We start from the raw sequence: 7,609 nt of genomic DNA on the forward strand, positions 1-7,609 counted from the left end.
TTTTATTTAAAAAACTAAAAATTTATTTTTCCATTTAGGGAATAATTTCTCTGAAGATCATGTTAAAATCAATTCCCAGGAAAGATTGGAGAGGTTACAAGCGGTCCCGCTTAAGTTCTAATCTCCTAGACATAATTTATTTAAACATACTAATCTCAAAAATATACCCTAAATCATTTATTTAAAAAGAAAACCAAGAAAAATTAAATATCTTATAAAATGAACGAGATTTGATCTCGTTCAATTTTATCCCCCCAATAATGTTTTAAGCGCTGAGCATTAACTCAAAAATTGCCTCCCTTACTTTGAAGTTCGACAACTCCATATGGATAAACGTGGTGACTCGTAAATGGACCGGACCAACGTGATTTTAACTTACCTGGAAAGAACCTTAATCTGGAATTGAATAACAAGACTTGCTGACCTGCTTCAAATTTTCGAACTTGAATGTACTTGTCATACCATCTCTTAAGTCTTTCCTTGAGTAATTTGACATTATCGTATGAGAACATTTGGAATTCTTCTAACTCGTTGTGTTGGAGCATCCGTTTCTCTTTAGCAAACTTAAGATCCAAGTTGAGTTGTTGGAGAGCTCAGTAAGCTTTGTGCCCTAACTCCAAGGGCAGATGACAACCTTTCCCAAAGACCAGCCTATAGGGTGACATCCCTAAAGGTGTCTGATATATTGTCCTGTAGGCACATAAAGCATCGTCTAATCTTTTGGACCAATCTCATCAGTTCAGGCAAACTACATTTTCAAGTATGCCTTTGATCTCTTTGTTTGCCAATTCAGCTTGCCCATTTGTCTGCGGATGGTAAGCTGTGGCAACCTTGTGCTTCACTCCATGTTTGTCGAGTAACCATTTCAACCATCTGTTCACAAAATGGGACCCTTCATCACTAATGATAGCTCTCGAGGTTCCAAACCTTGTGAACACATGCTTCTGCAAAGACTTCATCACAATCTTAGCATCGTTTGTCGAATATGCCTTGGCCTCAACCCACTTAGACACGTAGTCTACTGCTACCAATATGTACTTCTGACCAAAAGATTGACAAAAAGGACCGAGAAATTCAATACCCTAAACATCGAATAATTCTACCTCAATAATTTTTTTTCGGGTCATCTCATTTCTGTTGGTGACATTTCCAACCCTTTGACATCAATCATAACTCTTTATGTAAGCATATGTGTCTTTGAATAATGTTGGCCAAAAGAATCCGGCTTACAATACTTTGGTCGCAGTACGTGTACCTCCAAAGTGTCCCCCACTAGGAGTTGAGTGGCAATGATATAAAATCTTATGTACTTCATCTTCTGTCACACATCTCCTGATCATTTGATCTGCACACTTTTTAAACAAGTATGGTTCTTCCTAGAAATAGTACTTCACATCGTGAAGAAACTTTTTCTTTTGATGATACGTCTTATCAATCGGCATCAAACCACAAGCTAAATAGTTAGCAATATTAGCAAACAAAAGGGTATTATGGAGATGATTTACCTTCAGTATGTGTTCGTCTGGAACTGTCTCCTGAATGTGTATAAGTGGAGAATTCCCTTCTTGCGGCTTCAATCTAGACAAGTGGTCTACTACTTGGTTTTCTACTCCCTTTTGATCTTGAATTTCTAAATCGAACTCTTGAAGTAGAAGTACCTATCGGACCAGTCTCGGCTTAGCATCTTTCTTGTCAAGTAAATACTTAATTACCGAATGGTTCATATAGACAGTCACTTTGGTACCTATAAGATAGGGTCAAAAAATTTCAAAAGCAAACACAATAGCAAGTAACTCTTTCTCTGCTACTGTCTAATTTAGTTGAGCTCCTGTCAGAGTCCGACTTGCGTAGTAGATGGGATGAAAAACTTTGTTCCTTCGCTGGCCCATGACAACTTCTATCACAAAGTCACTTGCGTCACACATTCAAATAGCAAATCCCAGTCTGGTGTGACGATTATGGTTGCCGAAACTAACCGACTCTTCAAATCTTTGAAAGTTCTTAAGCACTCCTTATCAAATTTGAACGTCGTGTCCTTCTCCAATAATTTGCATAAGGGTTTAGCAATTTTGGAGAAATCCTTAATAAATCTTCGATAGAAACCGGTGTGGCCCAAAAAGCTCCTAACACTCTTTACATATTTTGGAGGTAGGAGTTTCTCAATAATGTCTACCTTTGCTTTATCTACTGGAAACACGAAAATATACACACTTTTTTATGCCCTTTTTAACTCAAATTCATGCAATTTCAGGAAAATTCTTGTCGAAAAAGATATAACTATTATAAAATAATTAAATTGCACTAAAATTATTAACATGTTGAATTTAAATTAATTTTATATCAAATTTTGATTATTTTTTATTATTTTCAACAGATTTGCACAAATGGCGAAAAATGGCTTGGCAGACACTACTAGAAGCAGAAAATCGAGAAGCAATTTTGAAGCATCAAGGAAAATTAATTTTTCACCTAAGACGGTCCAAATTATGACTATTAATTCATAATATAATTAATTTTAATTTTAATCCAATTCAATTTGGGTTAAATAAATTATTGTTAATTAATTATGAAAAGGGACCAGTTGAGCTGAACCAAGAAAATCGATCCAACCGAGCACTTGGCAGCCCAAAACTGTCCCACATGCTGACCCAATTGGATTTTTTGGCTGATTATTTTTCTTGCAAAATAGCCCTTGAATACTCCTTCAATTTGCATTCAAACCCCTCCACTATTTATGCCTTTCAAAATTTGCCCCTACAAAATAGAAAGTTGGAAACCTTTAAACTTGCCACATGTGTGGCCAGCCATGGGGGGACTCCATGGCTGCTGATTTTTTATATTTTTAGAAGCCTTCTCAACCTATAAATATGCCACTTGGCTGCTCACTTCAAACACATCTCAAACTCATTCATTTCCCACTTCTCTCTCACTTTTCTCTCTTCATTCCCTTCCATTGTTTTTCATTTTCTTCCCCTATTCCTTTGTCGATTTTACCTCTTCAAAAGAGTCCTTCAAACACCATTTGGATCAGCATTCAAGTATTCAAGGAAGCCTCGGTTCAACAAGAACAAACGGAGAAGGAAGAGTGGAGCAAACTAGTCAAGCCTTGGAGAAACAACAGATTTGATTCTTGTTCCCTATCCTTTTAATTTTATTGTTGTTATGATGAACATGTCTATGAATATTTTTTATTTTGATATGCTTAATTTAATTAATAAGGTTTAAATTTAATTTGTGTTAGGTTGATTGCATTTCATGAATTTGAGTTATTAAAATTGTGTTTGTGTTGTTATAGGCCTCAGTAAGATGTTTGATTAACTAAAACCATGACTAAGTTATTCTTGCATTACAATTGTATGGTAACTAATGAATTAATTATTTAAACATGTTTAAATTGTAATTAATTAACATGATACTTAATCAGTGCATGTTTAATCATAAAAGGTAGCTGAGGGTTAAATTAGCAACAGTATCTAACGATACATTAGCCTTGCATAACTTGCAAGATTATTGTGATTAAACTGTTTCAAGGTAGAAATACATTGTTACCTCACGTAATATTTTATGTGCTTATGAGATTGAATTAATTTTTTGAATTGGCATAGAGATATATACAATAGATCATTTTAATTTCATAAGTATGTATGTGCATTAACACATTTCCTTATTAATATTTGTTTAGTCGGTTGAATTGACGTAAAGATATAGTCAATAGATAAATAGATTTTGGTAGGTAGGTATGTTCATAAGTTAGCAAATTACCGAGTTGCCGTGAATTTATTCGTAACAACATGAACATGAGTTTCATAATTCTAAGTTTAGAAATTTAATTAGTCTAATATAATTATGTCATCTTGATTAAAATCATCTTTTGAAATCGTGCATTTGAACTTTTATTTTATTTTTATTTATTTTACTTCGTTAAAATCCTAATTTTTAATCACCTCTTCAAATCAAAATATATTTCTTCACCAAAGTGTTTTTAAAATTGCATTCATAAATAATTCTTTTCACAGTCCCTGTGGGTACGATAACTCGACATTTACTTGTCACTTTATTACTTGTTGCGATTGTGTACACTTGCACATTTTCGTCGTTCCATCTACCTCGATTCCATATCTCGTTATCCGATGCCCTAGAACAATACCTTCTTGTACCATGAAATGACACTTTCCCCAGTTGAGTACGATGTTTATTCATCGCATCACCTTAATACCTTGGCTAGATTGGTTAGGCAATCATCATATGTATCTCCGAATACTGAAAAATCATCCATAAATACTTCCAAGTATTTCTCAACCATGTCAGCAAAAATAGACATCATACATCTTTGAAATGTAGCAGGTGCATTACATAAACCAAATGACATGCGTCTAAATGCAAATGTAGCATACGGGCAGGTGAATGTTGTCTTGTGTTGATCTTTCGGTGCTACTGTAATCTGATTATACCCTGAGTATCCATCGAGAAAATAGTAATAGTCTCCTCCTGCGAGTCTATCCAGCATCTGGTCCAAAAACAGCAAAGGAAAGTGATATTTCCTTATCCCTTCGTTCAGCCTCCGATAATCGATGCAAATTCTCCATCCTGAAACAATTCTAGTTCGTATCAACTCATTATTCTCGGTCTCAATGGCCGTAATACCTCATTTCTTTTGAACGCACTGGACTGAACCTACCCAAAAACTGTCTGAGATGGGGTAAATTATACCCGCACCTAACCACTTGATGATTTCTTTCTTTACCACGTCCTTCATGATGGGATTCAGTCTTCGTTGTCCATCAATCGTCCCTTTTTCACCATCTTCCTGGATGATCTTGTCTATGCATACAGATGGACTAATACCGCGAATATCAGCTATGGTCCATTCGATAGTCTTCTTGAATTGTTTCAATACTAGGATGAGTTTCTCTTCTTGCTCAATGGTTAATTTCGCTAAAACAATCATAGGCAAAGTAAAAGCATTACCTAAATAAACATATTTTAAATGTGAGGGAAGTACCTTCAGTTTTAATTTAGGTGGCTCTTCGATTGACGCTTTTGGTTGGGCATAATCTCTATTCTCTAACTCCAAAGATTCAAAGCGATATTGTGAATTAAATCCCCTTAGATTAGCTTCTAGCAAAGCTTAGTATTCATCCTCCTCTTCATCATTTTGAGGGTCTGATGTCAAAATTTGTTCCAATGGGTCCTCAACATAGTTGAGTTCCTTTTCCATGATTAATCCTCTAAATCAGACAGTACAGAAAAATCATCAATTGTGTCAAGAAATCACAGACTTAAAAACATTAAATGTTACATAATCGTCCTAAATACGCATAGAAAGCCCGCCCTTCTGCACATCAATAAGGGTCTTTCTGGTTGCTAAGAAAGGCCTTCCTAGGATGATTGGCACTTATTTGTCTGCTTCACAGTCTAGAATAACAAAGTTAGCAGGAAAAATAAATTTGTCTACACATACCAATACGTCCTTGATTTTTCCTTCTGGATGTGCTAAGGATCAATCTGCTAATTGAAGTGTAACCGTAGTAGTTCTAACTTCACCTATCCCTAACTTCCTAAATATTGACATGGGCATCAAGTTGATACTCGCACCCAAATCACATAGTGCCTTACCACAATATATTGCTCTAATGTTGTAAGGTATGGTAAAACACCAAGGATTCTTCAACTTTGGGGGTAGTTTGTCTTGAAGATATGCACTGCATTCCTTTGCCAGGGCTAGCGTCTCAAATTCTCCAAGTCTTCATTTGTTTTGACAGGATATCCTTCATGAATTTGACGTAGTTCAATATTTTTTCAAGTGCTTCAACCAACAGAATGTTGATATGAGGTTGCTTGAGTACATCTAGGAACTTCTTGAATTGAACTTCATGCTTCTGCTTCTGAAGTCTTTGAGGGCAGGGTCATGGAGGCTTCTTTATTGGAACTGATTGATTCATCTTTTGTGGCAACTATGTATCTAACGAAGTTGTTAGTTTATCAGAATTGATTGGTTCATAAGTTACCTTATCAGATTTTGTAGATTCTGATTCCGATGAAACTGGAATTTCAACACTCAGTTGAACTTGCTCTGAGTCTTAACCATCAGCTGGCTCCTCTTCAACCTCGACAGTGTTAGGCTCTAATGTCTTTCTACACCTCAATGTTAACGTTTTACAATGCTCCTTCCCAGGATTCCTCAGATTCTCTGTATCACTAGGTAAAGCATCTTGTGGTCGATTTCTGAGTTCAATTGCAAGCTGTCCCATTTAGTTTTCCAGGTTTTTTAATATAGCTGTTTGGCTTTGGATTAAGGCGTCATTCTTGGCTATGTATGCCTTCAACAAGTTTTCTAAGTCATTGGATGGTTCAACTTGAGGTTGTTTTTAAACTTGTTGGGTAAAAATAGGTGGTTGGGTCAGTCTAGATTAGGCGTATGTGTTACTGGGTCTAGCCCCTTGGTTACTCTAAGCGAAATTAGGGTGGTTTCACCATGATGGGTTATAGGAATTGGATTGTAGTCCTTGCCTTCTTCGGTTTTGGTTCTGGTTACCCATAGAATACACAGATTTTGGGTTCAATGGACATTCTTCGAACAAATGTCCTTCCCTATAATAGACACAGGCTACATTTTCAAATTGATTCGGTGGTTCTGCTGCAAAACTTTTAAACCCATTAATGGTAAAATTTTAAAGCATTGAGGAAATCAAGGATACTTGATATGCGAGTGAAGTGAAAGCGTCTACTTCATGTATTCCAGCGACTCATCTTCTTGACGTATCTCGATTGGTTGGCCATTAATAATTGTTAACCCTCTCAATGATTTCATAAGCCTCATTATAAGACTTAAAAAGGATAGCACCATTAGCAGAAATGTCCATGATCATCCTCGTATGAGCATTGAGAGCATTATAAAAAGTCTCAAGTTGGATGCAATATGGGATTCCGTGATGAGAGAATTTTCGTAATAATTCTTTATACCTTTCCTATGCCTCATAAAAAGACTCATCATCCATTTGTTGGAAAGCAATGATCTCATTCCTCAACTTAGCATTCCTGCTAGGCGGGAAATACTTCATGAGGAATCTTTCAGCTAACTTTTGCCATGTGGAAATTGATTTTGGTGTCAATGAGTTCAACTAGGCTCAAGCTCTGTCCTTTAGCAAATATGGAAACAACTTCAATCATAGTGCATCTTTAGGTACTCCGGCTAACTTGAAAGAATTGCTCACCTTCATGAACAATCTTAAGTACAGGTGAGGATCTTCGGTAGGCATTCCACTAAATTGACCCACTGTCTGAAGCATCTAAAACATAAATGGCTTCAGTTTGAACTATTATGCCTCGATTTCAGGTCTTCTAATACTAGGATTAAGATCATGAAACATTGGCACGACATATTTTCTTAGAGGTCTATCTTCTCATTCGTAATAAGGATAGGATCTTGAGCCGGTTTTGCTCCATTTCCTTGATTCGGATTTTCGAAGTTCATCTCTTCGATCCTTCTCTAACTTGCTTGTTTTCTTCACTGTCAAAATGTTCTTTCAATCTCAGGGTCTACGAGGAGAAACCGATGATTTAATCAATACTCATAAACACCTGAAACAAACACAAAAAAATTAATTAA

General features: G+C 36.0%; 1 non-coding gene across 1 annotated transcript; it reads left to right on the forward strand.

Moving 5' to 3' along the window:
* The first annotated feature begins 6,924 nt into the window (after window positions 1-6,924).
* On the forward strand, window positions 6,925-7,031 carry LOC121214206 (small nucleolar RNA R71). Its single transcript, XR_005909792.1, has one exon. It is a non-coding gene; the product is annotated as a small nucleolar RNA R71 (small nucleolar RNA).
* Window positions 7,032-7,609: the final 578 nt, after the last annotated feature.

The sequence above is a fragment of the Gossypium hirsutum genome, chromosome D01, assembly GCF_007990345.1.
Source record: "Gossypium hirsutum isolate 1008001.06 chromosome D01, Gossypium_hirsutum_v2.1, whole genome shotgun sequence".
Taxonomy (NCBI): Eukaryota; Viridiplantae; Streptophyta; class Magnoliopsida; order Malvales; family Malvaceae; genus Gossypium; species Gossypium hirsutum.